General features: G+C 45.0%; 2 protein-coding genes across 4 annotated transcripts in view; one reads left to right on the top strand and one right to left on the bottom strand.

Annotated features, from left to right (window-relative positions):
• Positions 1-14442, bottom strand: part of DOCK1 (dedicator of cytokinesis 1) — a 265225-nt gene that overhangs the window by 133340 nt on the left and 117443 nt on the right. The window lies entirely within an intron of this gene.
• The window catches only part of INSYN2A (inhibitory synaptic factor 2A), a 30866-nt gene continuing 26777 nt past the window's right edge, over positions 10354-14442 (top strand). Inside the window, exon 1 of the mRNA XM_083866353.1 lies at positions 10354-10410. The gene's annotated coding sequence lies outside the window, so the exon portion shown is untranslated. The remainder of the gene's footprint in view (positions 10411-14442) is intronic.

Genomic DNA, 14442 nt, shown 5'->3' with positions numbered 1-14442 from the left:
ATTGTTCCTTTTCTCTTTGCACCCTACCAGGTTAAAGCCCAATCACCCTTCTCCCCTCTCAAGCAGCTCTTCAACACTACATTTCATTATGCAACAGCTCATGCTCAGCATTTTTTAAGGCTTAAAAACTGGCAAATGGGATGATGAAGCTTTTCTATTTTGAAGTGTATTTACTTCTATGTGCTGTTACAGTAACATGAAGCATGATAATCACAAACCACTTTATTTTTCACAAACCCTGATTTTAAAGATCTCTGTGCACACCAATGGTGTCAGCAGTTACACATGAATCTGGTCCACATCAGAAAGTACTTTTTAATTCCCTAAAAACCTCCAGAAGATGCTGCACTGTTTGTAAGTGGGGCATATGCATAATGCTGTGCAAGACTAATCAGCCCTGAGACAACAGCTTCTAAATATCATTATGGAGAAGACAAGAATGATGTTTAACTGCTGCTTCTGTCAGGGAGATTCTCCTTTCAAGTCACTCAGGACATTGAGTTATAGTATTTGCTTCCAGTAATCATGGGCTGGATAAACTCACATTTTCAGCTTGTGAAAAAGCAACAGCATCTCCTAGCACTGATCTGCTTGCTCTGAGGAAGTAGCCTGCCTTATTTCAGACGTGGTCACCCTACCATGTAATTTTACCCACGTCTGTATCCAGGCTGCAGCCAAAACCACATTTATTTTCGTAGAGAGAAAGCCACAGAGGACCTGGAATACAGCAAGTCAGCATTGCTGGGAAGAAAACCAGAAAGAAGAAAACAACAGTGTGGTGGTTGCTGTTGCATCAATAAGCAGGTCGATATTTAAGTTCTTTGGTGGGGAAAAAAAAAACTCTGATAAAATACAGTAAGACATGCTAAGTGTGATTAAAGCTGTGACAAGGCTGTGTCACGGTCCCTACCCCAGGACAGAGCAGCAGGTGATGTGGTGGGCACAGACCTGGTTTAGGGATCAGCAGCAGAGATAAGGAACAGAGGGAAGAGGGCAATGGGAGTACCTGGCCAGGTAGCAGACAGGCAGAACAACGGAGCTGCCCTCTGCTGACTGTCTGGTTTGCTGAACACTCTGATCCAGCCCCGCAGAGGCAGAAGGCGGTTTCAGCAGGCAGGCTGGGTGAGTCCATCCCCAGGCCGAGCCGTGTGCCAGCCCGAGGCACAGCGATCAGGGCTGTCCGGAGCAGCAGAGCCCCGTGCCCGGGCCGGCAGCACCGCGCTGCCCCCGAGTGCCGCAGCCCCGGGCACGCCGCGCTGCAATGGGTGCTCCAGGTAATGAACGCCACAGCACAGCCAGGACCCGAGCCAGGGCTCCTGCTGCAGCGTGTCCGGGCTGCCCGGGCTCATCCAGTGCCCAGCCCGCCTGTCCCTGCCCGCTGGGGCACGGGGGTGCTGGAGCATTTTGGGCCGGTCCAGCCGCTCTCATCTGCCATGTCAAATCAGGGGTCGCTTCAGCAGCCCCCAAATCAATAACCCTCATCGACATCAATGCTGGAGGCAGGGCTGTCACCCTCACCTGCCGGCACCTGGGCTAGGGGAGTTTCCTGCTGGAAAGTCTTTATTGAACACCAAAACTCCTGGGAATGTCAGGATGAAACACAGACCCAGCGTCTCCCAACTCGGACCAATCCTCGTGCCTCTCGTGGCATTTTCTGTCTATCACTCAGGTTAAATACACACGACCTATTTAACTTCCAACTTTTCTTTTTAAGTGAAAAACATTTAATTGATTGGGGTTCAAGTTTTACACAGATTATCACGTTTATCAATCCCCTCTGCCGAACTGCTTCGCTCTAAACTTGCGTCCATTTTATACAAGGCTTAAAAGCAAATGGGAGCAGCTACTCCTTTAGCACCTTAAACACTTTCCCTCCCACTAAAAGGCAAGGCGGCCGTGTAGCTTTAACCCAGCGCTTCGCTGAAATCCCCGATGGATGAGCATCCCCCACTCTGCGGCTGCTCCATCGCTCCGGTGGCGCCGCCGGGAGCCCGGGCTGTGCGGGAATGGCGCGCACGGCTCTGTCATTAACGGGCCCCCGCGCACAGGAGCAACCGCAGGAATAAACGGAGCGCTCTCGGCCGGCTCCGCGCTTCTCCCCTCCCTGTGCGCGGCCGGCCCAGCACCGCTCCATCCCACCGGCCCCGCTCCATCCCCCCGGCCCCGCTCCATCCCCCGGCCCCCCGCTCCATCCATCCCGCCTCCCCCGCCCGCCCCCGCCGCCGGCCCGGCCCCCGGCTCCTCCTCCCCGCTCCCGCCCGGCTGGGGGACGCCCGCCGGTCCCGCTCAACAAGTTCCCCTCGGCGGGGAGCCGGCCGAGGGGACCCCCGAGCGCGAAGCCCCCGCCGCAGCAGCCCATGAGGGCAGCGGGGCAGCGCGGCGGCGGCGGCGGCTCCTCGGGCGGCTCGGCGGCTCGGCGGCAGATGCGCCCCGGCGCCCAGGCGCTGACGCCCGGCTGGCCCCGGCGGCTGGAGGGAGATGCTCGCCCACACCGCCGCTTCTGCGTGAGGAAGCACAAGGTAAGGCGCCGAGCGAGCCCCCCGACATAGCCCGTCCGCTGGTTCCGCCAGCGGGAAAACTTCCTAGGGATGAGGAGGAAAAGGCTGGCGCTGAGCGCCAGCGTTATGCAATAGCGTATCTGCCTGCCTGGGAACAGCTCCTGCATCCGATAACTTTCGCGACAGATAAGGAGACAATATCCCGATACGCGACTTTCTTCTAGAAAAATACCAGCGTTTCTTTGCCTGCTCCCCTTCCAGCGGTGCCTGGGAGGGGAGAGGGGCAGCTGGAGGATTTTTGGAGGATGCACGAAGTGCCCTGGCTTTTCACATGGCTGACGGCGAGGAACTACCGCTGCTTATTAACTTCAGCCGTCCTAATGAAGTGTCCGTACAGCGGCGATGGAGGAACACGGGATGTGTTCAGCCCTCAACTTGCAGTACAGCACTTCATTAAAAGCCCAACCAGCCCAAAAATCCTCCTCGGGGACCGAAGCCGCTGCTATTCGGTGAACTGTGCAGGGTTCTCCCGATTTAACACACCCGAGTCCCCCATCACCATCATCACCGACCGCACAGCAATCGGGGATGCCGCGGAAACGCCGTAGGAAAACGGGACAAAAGGTAACAGGGAACCATCCCCAAAGTCACAGTCCTTGCATCCTGCAGGGCATCCCGAGCTTCCCGCTCTGCCATTCCATCTGGCCTCCCTGGCCAGCAGAATCGCTGTGCCGTGCCCTGGGCGCCTGCACTTGGTGCCGTGTTTACGGGAGTTCCGGCAGCCGGGGATGCGGGACTGCAGCTCCATGGGATCGGATCGGCCCGGGGGAGGCGGGGGGCCCCGGCCCCGGCACAACAGGGACATCTCGCGCTGCTGGAAGCAGGGAATAGATTCCCCGCTTATGTCACCGTCTCCCGAGGGCTCTGTCCCAAGGGAGCCGTGCCCCCCTCTGAGCCACGGGTCGGAATGGGGAATGGAGCGCTTTGCTTTGACCTTGCGTGTCTAAGCAGCTTAAAATCCTGCACGGAGGAGAATTTAACTCATTAGGCTCTAAGACCGGGAACTCTGGGAAGACCTGTTTTTCCCAGCCTCGGAGAATCGTTTCTTTTTCCCCCAGCTGAATGCTGGCAAGTGCTAAGAAAAAAAGCAAGCCAGTAACAGGTCACGTCTGATATAAACTGGGAATTTATTCCCTCAGCTTAAGCGTTGGATCGTGCTCGGATTCACCGGGCTGCCAGCAATGCTGCATGTACCAAGGTTAAAATCTGGCTTCTAGATGCAAAAACTCCTAGCTAAAAACAAATAAATAAATAAATAGATAAATAAATAAATAAATAAAAATAATCACATGATATGCAACTATGTCCTAGCCACGGACTGGGATTAATTTAATGTCAGACTGCAAGCCAACAGACCAATAGTAGAACCAGGGAATCAGGGAGAGGAAGGGATCTGCTCACTCTTGGTGTGATGCCTCTTGGTGTTCCACCAGCCTGCTCGTGCCTGCCTGTCTGGACTGTAACGATCTGATCCCCCCGAGTACAAATAACAGTTCTAAGTTAAAAGCTGGATTTGTCTGCTGGCATTAAAAATTCATATTTAGATGAGACTATCTCAGGGCTCAGGTAATATTAATTTATCACCTGGAGGGTGATATTCTGCTATACAGTGGCGGTATAGGGTCCCTGATTCCAGGAGAAATCCATCATGTAGATTGCTAATCCAGAGACTCAGACTGAATTGTTCTAACTCCAACAGTTCTAAAATAAAATTCCTGCCCTAGAGTTTAAGGTGCTGTTGCATTGAAAGCATCCTCCCTTCACATGATGGGGAAAGCTGATACTAAATCAGCTTTTTTTAGGGCTTTTTTGTAAGGATGTCACAATGCCCTTGATGAAAGATGTTTGTTCTTTAGGACTCCGTCATTATTAACAATGTGTGTTTTGAACAAGATGCTTGAGATAATTCTAACCCTGGATGGAATCAGTGCTTTTCCCTGGGACTGACACATAAAAAACCAGCTGGGCAGGAGCACCACAAGAGAAGGTGTTCAGTTCCTTATCAAGGGCCAGCACTTATCCTTCAGTGCACCCTTGTACTAAGTGAGCTCACAAACAAGGAGCTCATAAGATCCTCGCTGCCTTTTCCCCCAGTTAGCCACTGCACTGACAGAGCATTTCTGCATGAGGGGCACACACAGCATATTCTATACTCTCATCTAGAAAGAATTAACTCAGAAAGAGAGTGGTGAGTTCAGTGGAGAGGAAGAGAGGGAAGGCAAATGTGGTGATGAAGCCCAGGAGCTGCCCAAGTGCCGAGTCACGGAGCGTGCGTCACCTCCCAGACCAGCACCGCCAGTGACCAGACACCACTGCTCACCACCAGCACCCTGCCTGGGAACACAGAAACCCAAACTCAGCCAGGGATTGTACACCAGGCAGGGAAATACCGACACTAATGCTTGCTTCTGGAGGATTTAAAAGCAAACTTAGCCATGCCAGTCCTTTTCCAAGAGTGATGTGGAAACCAGTGAGGGAAACCTGCGAGCTTGCCAAAAATCCCTGCTAAAATGTAAGGAGACCTCCACAGAGCTCTTGAGCTGTGATGTCTCAAAGCCATTCCTTATCCGAGCACAGGACAGGGAGAACTAGGGATGTATAGTCCCATAATTCATGCCCACTTGAGGAAATGACAGTAAATCTAGAATATCTGAGACCATAAAAATTTCACGTGATTATCTGAACTAGCTATTAATAAAAAGCTCTTATATTCTGCTTTATGACAGGCACAGCTTAAAGAACTGCTGAAAATTTGTCTCACATATTAAAAAACATGTAAGCAACAAATCTATTTTATAGCCCAGTACTCCCTTGTAATTTTACTAATCAGTTTGCAAATTAAATAGGCTTTATGAAAATGAAATCATGAGCATGTTTTAAGGAAAAAAAATCATCTCAGAGTGGTAAATTCAGTGCGAGTTCCACATTCAGCCTTCTAAAAACTGGTGCTTGCTTAGAAAATCCTGAATAACCTCTGAACACGCACAGGTATGACTCCCTGGGTATTGACACTTGATTTGAAATTGTTATTGACCACACAGAATGTGCTCAGAGCATTCTCTTATTGTACTGGCACATGCCCATTTGAAGGCTGTTTACTCCAATTTTACAACATTCAGGGTGAAAAGTGATCCCTTAATACTCCTGAGAACAGTTCACCCTGTTTGTGCTTTTGCTCTGTGTCTGGGTGATCGGTGCTTTGAAAACTGCTTCCCATTAAGACATCCCAGCACAAGCCTTCCAGGCAAAGAGAACAGCGTGTAAAAATAACAATTCAGTGATCAAACAGCAACATTTGGTGTCCTCTGTGTCTGTTCCTCTCCCCCTTTAGTGACACAAGACACCAAGCCTGATTTTACTCCATTTTTTCCCAGCTAAATCCACTGAGTTTGATACAGAGGAGTGTAGAGAAGTTAAGGGCCATTTTCAAAGTCTGAATTAAACAGAGGTGGATTAAAAAGACTGAAGGCCTTCAAGTCCTGCTATATTTAGGTGCAGATCCAAACTTCTAAATCATTACAAGAGATTTCTGTCGTGGCAGGGAAATGCTGGAGCTCTATCATATCCCACTCCCAGAGTTGCTGATATCTGGTCTCAGACTCAGCCTATATCACAAATGGTTTTTAAACATCTCAGAAACCCCAGCTTTGACTTGTGTTTGTGACATCCATGGGCAAGAGAAGCAGGTTGCTGCTGTTATTTTTGCCTGCCCATGATAGCTGGAGCAAGCCTATAAATAAAGCCCACGTAGTTACCAAATTAAACCAGTTTAAAAACAAAAGCAGAGGAAGCTCTTTCCATCTGGTCTGAACAAGGAGGAATTGTCACAAGCTCACAAAAAAGGGAGTTATTTGTTTTGTGGTCTTGCCCACCTTCCCTGCTTGTTTTACAGCTGCCCTTCTCTCTCCTCTTCCATTTTTTCCCCAATTCTCATGTCAAGGTTGTGATCGCATTACTTGGAACAATTTTGGTGAGGTCAAAGCTTATAAAGCCCAACCATGGCGTAAATGACTTTTTAAAAGCTGGAACAGGGGCTCTCCGATGCCCATGACAAATACATTGAGGCAGGTGGGTGAATTCAGGACTGTATTTTAAAAGTTAATAACACATTAAGTAGTTGTGGTCTGGTTAGTTTCCTCCTGGGAGAAGGAAGAAGAGAGAATTGAGTAAAATCCCTAATTTTGGTGTATTTATCTATGAATAAGCACAAAATCTACAACAAGCCCAAAGTCTCCTTCCAACCATCAGTAATTGGTTGTTCATGCCCATTTTGTTATTATATTCATTATTCTCTCCTGCAAATAGAGAAGAGGAATGAATGAGGAGATATCTACGAGTACAGAAATGTAGCTTGTGGATCAGCTGAATACATTTCTGTGTATCAAGGCCATCGGCAAATAAAACCCAGCGATATCTCCACGGGGCTGACAAAGAGACAGATAAAACATCCCACTGCTGGAGAGAGTAATTCAGCAGAAATTATGCTTGAACTGCCTGCTAGCAGTGAAAACACTGATCCCTTCTGGAGACTGAGCCCAAGTTGCTGAATTCCAGAGGAACCCATGGGTTTCAGTTGAGCAGGTTGGTGAGAAGAACGTGGTACGTTCTTGCACTCACGATTTGTAATAAAGCACACAAAGCCACAAGAAAAGTGATGCAAATTATCTGTCTGGTGGCCAGCTGTGGTGCCAAAAAATATCCTTGAGAGGGTCTTTAATTATTACTTTAATGAACCTCCTAATCAACCCTATCACAAACAACCCATCCTAAAATCCAGAATCACAGAGTGGTTTGGGTTGGAAGGGCATTAAGGATCATCTCATTCCAACCCCCTGCCATGGGCAGGAACACCAGGTTTAAAATCCTATTCTACGTTATCCCAGGTCCACAAAACCTGGGAGCAACATACTCAGCAACTCGACATTGGATTTGCTTCCCTCTTCATTCCCCATGTAGTTCTTCCCACATGGCACCAAAACTATTCCCTGGAATGAGCAATTTCCATCAGCCTTCTCCCAGAGTCCTCCTGTTTGATGAGAACCTGGGATTTGGGGAGTTTAAGACAACTTCCCCTCACACAAGACTTTGGCTCTTCCTTCCCAGTACTTCAAGAGCATCTTAGATCCAGCTTTGAGGAAGCTTTGCAGCTTTAGGGACTCTAATTCCCCTCAGCAACTGAAGCTTTTTGCTCTACTAAAACTCTTTTTGGGTATCTAATGGGAATTTTTGTACAATTCTCTAGCAGGAGTCAGACTGATCTGTGCCATCCCCTCAACACCAGCACACTCAGATCCACCTGTACATGGGTAATTCAGAATTCCAGCAGAACCAGAACCTGCCTGAAACCAGAAACTTCGGGAATGTGCTCCTGAAGAAGGTGACAAATGACGCAGCTCTTATTTGGTGGTGACTGCTGCCAGCAGTGGAGTGCAGAAACACATCTAGACAGATCCCATTCCCCAATTAACATCCTGCTGATGATGTCAGGTTTTAGACCTAAATTACCCAGTGGAGTTGTTTAACAACACTCCACACCCTCCCAAGCTGGTCTGCCTGGAACCCTGATCCAAGCAGGAAGAGCTGACAGGCTGGGATGCCTTAACAGCACCGACCCCTGGAATGTCACTGTCATCTCCCATTTGTAGGGATCACCTGCACTCTCAAGGGAATGCTCTGATCTGCAGAACAAAATTAAGGATGCAAGATTGAAGCCTGGAGCTGGGACCTGCTGATCTGCTTTTTTCTCTTCACCCAACGCTTGAAAGTCTCTGATTTTCAATTCCTGTAGGTCTCACAGTCTGGCCATCCCTGAGAGTGTCCAAGGCCAGGCTGGACAGGGCTTGGAGCACAACCTGGCACAGTGGAAGGTGTCCCTGTCCCAGGCAGGGGTGGAATGAGAGGATCTTTAAGGTCTTTTCCAACCCAGACCATTCCATGATTCTGTGTTCTCAGCATTTAGATCCTTCTGTGCAGAGCTCTGACACTTTTACAACCCTGTTGGGCAAAGCTAAAAAGCAGCACTGCTTTTTCCCTGTCATTTGTCTGTTGTTTTTTTTTTTTTTTTCCTTAAACACCCACAAAACCTATTGATGTCAACTAAGAACAATTAAACTTAGTATTCAGCAGCAATGCCGATAAGGAACTGCCTTAAACCCTTGTTTTTAACAGCTTGCTCTTTAAATTATTTACCAGCAAATCCCATAAAAATGAAAAACCTTCCAGTGCAAGTCCTGTGGCTTTTGGACTCCTGCAAGCCACGAGAGTGTGAGCAGAACTATTAGGGATTCTCCTAGCAACCCATCCTCAGCAGCATCCTGCTCCTCCTCCTCCTCCCCCTGGAGCAGGGACAATGCCTTGCCCAGATTTACATGACAAAATAATGCTGAAGAAACCTTCCCTCCTCTCCTCCTGTCCTCGGAGCCAGGGCTGCAGAGTACAGGGAGAAAAATCAGCATCACTCCCTTAACAGTGACATTATTTTTTTTCCAGTCCACTAAATCCCAGCAAATGTTTGAGATCAGAACACTCTGAATTCCCAGGGAGTATCTTGTGACATTGCATTTGTTCCACTGGGAAGTTAATAGTTATTAACTCACCCCGTAAGTCTGCACTGGTTTTAGTGCAAGTGCAAATCTCCTGTTAATGATGCTATTCCTTGCAAAATTCTGTTATGGGGAAAATAACCCTCATTTTCCAGGATTTTATCACGTTGAATGGATTCCTTTTAATTTTATGCGTGGAACAATATAGGAAGCAACAAAACCTAAGGATTATTAAAATTTGTGTTCTGAAAGCATGGTAGAGATGTCAAAGTTAAAAGAAAATTGCCTCTATCGGCTGCATTCAGTGAAACTGGCTTGGTTTGTAAGGAAAATTTTAAGTAGTTTATCCTCCAGTAGATCCCTGTTTTATCTAAAAGTCTCCAGGCTTATTAAATCGTACATTTTATTTGTTGCCACTTAGTTCTGAAGCTGAAGCTCACAAGAGCATTTAAAGGCATTTATTGGGTATCTCAGCCATTAGCTATGATTTTATACATCATTCTCACAGAGCATGCCAATGGATGGGAGGGGGAGAAAAGACAAATCCAATGCCACAGGATCCTGCTAATTCCAAAGGAAGACTTCCAAGGCACTTGGAAATGCAGCAGTAAGGATGACTTCGGTATTGAGCAATAAATAAGGAAGTTCAAGAGAGAGAAAATTCAAGTTCAGTGCCTCAGGGTTTCAAAACAGAGTTAAAAAAAAATACTGGTTTGACATTTAGCAGCACTGCTAAGTCTGTTATTCTACATGAACGATTCTGTGAAGAAATAAAGACAGGCTGGGCTGCCCCATCAGTTTTCCTAACAATCCTCTCTCATCAGTACTTTTTATCCCCTAAATACTGGGACTACCTGCAACCCTCAGATTTATCTGCAAGTACAGAATTTCTCCTCAGTCCTTTTGTATTAAAACCCTCCAAAAATTCCTAGCACAGGCAAAGTTTCCGCAAACAACTTTTATAATAACTTTTTAACTGCCTAAGGTATTTCCTATTTTCCAATGTTTTTATCATGACAGTCTTCTTTACTGGACATGACTTTTAGGATGATACTAAATAATTTTTAAGTTTCTAACATAGCAACACTGTCAGCTAATTAACAATTAGATTCCTTTGAAAAGAATAAAAATACTCATTTAATGAAGTCAAATTGTATGGGATATTTAGAATTAACATTAAGTTTCTATACTGGATTTGTTTCTATGAAGTAAATCTGAGTTTCTTTCTGCTCTTTATTTTTAACAGTACAATTGGATAAATATTCCGTGGATATACTTATGACTTATAGACATCAAATAGTTTTTGAAAAGTAAGTGGTTTGAGGTGGTATTTAGGCATATAAAATTGTATCTGTGGCAGTGGGGATTTCTCAGGAGAATGTCCAGCCTGGAAATATCCAGAAGCCTAAAGATGCTGCAGATCACTTCCCACTTTCCATGCAAAAAGGCAATTATTTGCAATTCTCTGCATTATTTTAAGCCAATCCATCCAGCCACAAAATCGTGGGTGCTCTTAATACGTGCACAGATGTTTCCAGCTGCATCTCCAAAGCCTTCATTTGCTCTGGAAACCCAAGGACTGAAATCTGTGCCTTTCATCTGCATTTGGAACCTGGGAAGTTTAAGCCCACTCTGCCTATTAACACATTCTGAATCTGCTTCTGTGTCATAAAACTGACAGAGATAAAATGGAAATTGCAAGGTGAGTTCCAAATCTCCTCTCCCCTCATTAACCAATCAGTCTGGAAACTCCAGGCTGTAATTCTCCTCCCAGAGCAGTGACTCTGCAGAGTTTGGGATGCAGAGTGAAGGTCCTGCAAAGATTTGTGCCCCCTAATTGGTGGTTTCCATAATTACCCAGAAGATTCTATACCAACTCAAAGCTTCTCTGTGCATCACTTTTTAGTTATTTTTATAAGTTAATAGTTGATTTCCATATTCAAACACAGAGGGATGCTGCTTAAGGCTAATCAGTCACAAGTTTATAAACAAATCAAGGCTAAAAACTGAAAAACTAAGCTTGTGATTACTTAAATATTTCATTTAGCAAATCAGCTCTTTGTTTGGAGTAAGTACAGATAAAAAGTTGAACTCTATTATCTGCATGTAATTGGCATCTGCAACTAAAATTCACATTCCAAGGCTTTATTACCCCCCTGACAGCACGAGCCATAAACTGAGAAACTCCAGCTCAGTAGTTTCCTGAAGTGTCCAAAAATTCTGCAGAGATGACGCCGTGGCAGTGTCTAAATAAGCCAAAATAGGAGGCAAAACTTTGTCCAAACCAAAACCAAACAGGAAATATTTTATCAACTCTTCCCTGTGAAGTGTTTAACTCACAATTGACTCTTTGCTCACTGTTCTTTTATCAGCTGAGCACAGAGAGTTCCCCCTCAGAGACACCGGAATCCGAGCAAGGCTTCAAAAAAAAATTGACTTCTTTTGGTTGTTGTCATTCTTAATCACAGATATCTCGAAAATTATTACTCCCAGCTACTAGTGGGAATAAAAAACTCTGGATCAGCCAAATCAATCAGGCCTGTACAGTTGGGAAAGGGAGACAAGCAATTTGGTGAAGAATCTATTTATTGGCTATTAAAGATATGCTTAAAATTAACTGCAGAATAAAGTTCCCCGTTTATCTGCTCCGGAGGATATCTCCAGACTCCTGGTGGCAGCTGGGTTATGGACTCCAGGAATTCCATGGGAAGTCATCCCAAACAAACCCAGCCATCCCTGCAGCCCCAAAAATAATGGGATTCAAGTAGGAGGTAAAATCATCTGAAAATTGAGACAGGTCACAGACACTAATGAAATATCAAGCCAATACTTGAAAATAAATTGCATGTTAATGGATCCTGCTGTCAAATAACCAAGTGCCCAAAAACTCACTTTGACAGCTCCGAGGAATCCTGAGATGTTGCTAAAGGGTGACTTTCAGAGCTAACAGCCATTTTTGGTACTGTTTTTGGATAAAAACCTGGCTTTTTCAGACACAGTTACTGAATATTTCACATCTTCGTGAATGCAACATTTCATTTTTGCCACAGTTTCTTGGGAGCTCAGAAACTCCCACTGGCAGATTTGGAACTAATGGCTGTAATGGCTGTTGTGTTCTTGTATTTAGGGGGTTTTTTGGTCAACTCATTCATCATTTACTAGACCATTGTGGAAAATTTGCTTCCAGTAATTCTGAAGTGCAGAGTTTCGGGGTTCAACAGCAGTTTTTTACAATAGATATTAATGTGGTCCAGCTGCAAGCTAAAGGACTAGATTTGTATCTTAGGCAGCATTTTTTTCACTAAAACATTCCCAAATTCCAGCCCTAAACAGACAAAAAGATGGATGGCTTTGCTCCCTACCTGCTCTGTTTGCAGAATGTCCCTCAAATAAAGCCATCTCTTCACTCACGAACACAATTACAATTAAAATACAGCCCAAACCAGCCAGGACAGGACACTGATGTTCCCCCACAACCCACTACTTATTTAGGGTTTCAACTGGAACAAAAAACTCCCAACATTCAAATGTAGTTGAATTATTCCCCTGTGTTGATTTATTCCCCTCAAAATCTGTCCCTATTTGTAACTCATGTGTTTAAAGGCACAGGGCTAACTGATTTTATCCCCCTACTCTACTTTTATCTTCAGACTCCCCCTTAAATTTCCATTTTTTTTTCTTTTTTTTCCTCCAAAACAGGGACTTGGTCACCTTGGTATCAGATCTTAGGCTTGTATATATAAAATACCCAGTTGAAAACTGGGATCTGGCAATCTCAGATTCTATTAGTTGAATGGTTTTGTCCTGAATTTTCCCATCTTTTTGCTTCTTCTGTAGATTTTGCACTTCATCAGAGTCACAGAAAAACTTCTTCCCCGTCTCCAAGGACTGCAGCTCCCTCACCACTTCCTGAGCATCCCAAGTCAGACAGAAAAAGGCAAACTAAGGGAATTCTGGAATATTTCCGTTCCTTCTTCACAAATTACCAGGGCCAGGGAATTAAAACATTAAAAAAAAATTAAGTAGTGACACGTTTTCATGAGATTTTTGACCCAGAAGTCCAATCCTGGATTCTGTGCCAGCACATCTGTGTGTATCTTTAGGGAAGTGTCACTTGTACTTTTAAACATCATAAGCATTCCGTTTTCCACTGAAAATGATTTCCCCATTAAGCTTTCTTACTTTAAATACAGACTAGTCAAGGATTCATTCCCTTGTGCCCCTGAGTTGGCTTTCTAAAACAGATGCTATTATGGCACTTAACTCTTCAAGAGTTTCACATATTTTATTAAATAGACAAAGGAATTTTAATTAAAAACATATTTCAAGTACACCTGAAAGTCCCTTTACTTGTTTTACATTGCACTCCTGAGTCCCTCTGAGTGTTTCAACAGGAGATATAGGCAGAGTGTTTGGATTAAGTGGGAGTTTGGTAATTCAGCAAGTCTCAGGGAGAAATTTGCACAACGGGAAAGTAAAAATTACAGCTTCAGATGAGGTGTAAAAATGAAATCTTAATTATGCAACCACTCCAGATCCCCTATGATCTGTACAACCACTGTGGTTTGGGGTTTTTTGGGGTAGATGCTGCATTAAGTGGTTGGCATCTTTTCCTCCTTGAGGAGGAGCTTATATTTCAATAGCAGATTAAATAATTTCTGTGACTCATCACAGGTTTGGAGGGTTTTTAGTGCTTTAGGATCTTTGGGGATAAACAGCTGTATCGTAAAGGCACATTACTGCTTCTAGGAAAGGATGAGTTGTTTTGCATTTGAAGCAAAACCTTAATTGATGCACTGCTGACTTCCTCCAAAACTTCAGTAATTCATAAATTTTATGCATCCAGCACTACCAACCACTTGCTAATAATAATTAATCTGTATTTAGTTGTAGCCATGTGCAAATTTTTTATAAAAATCCAAATAATGACACCTCTAATGACCAATTAATTCCTTGCAAAGAACGCTGAATACATTACACAGCAGAAATGTGTTTGGTAAGCAAGCAGACTCTAAAAATAATGCCAGTTTGACACTTCTTGCTATAAACATTTGCGCTTAAAGAGAATTAAGGGTGGGCGGAGCTCTCAACTTTTCTTCACTTGGACAAAGACATTTGGTTTTCAATTTCCCTGTAGTTTTTCGTAACTATCAGGTAAATTCAGAGCACTGGCTTGCTGGGAGCACATATTCCTGAAGGAAATGGCTTTCTGGGAAGCCCTGGCATGACAGCCTTGGTCCTATCCTGGGAAAAGAGCTGTGGAAAAACTTCTGGCACCTCCTCTCTGAGGAGCAGGTATTCACAACAGAGTGAGATAAAAAGATAATTTGTATCTTTGATTA

The sequence above is a fragment of the Zosterops lateralis genome (assembly GCF_965231275.1).
Source record: "Zosterops lateralis genome assembly, chromosome: 8".
Classification (NCBI taxonomy): Eukaryota; Metazoa; Chordata; class Aves; order Passeriformes; family Zosteropidae; genus Zosterops; species Zosterops lateralis.
This window is presented reverse-complemented; position numbering and strand designations above follow the sequence as displayed.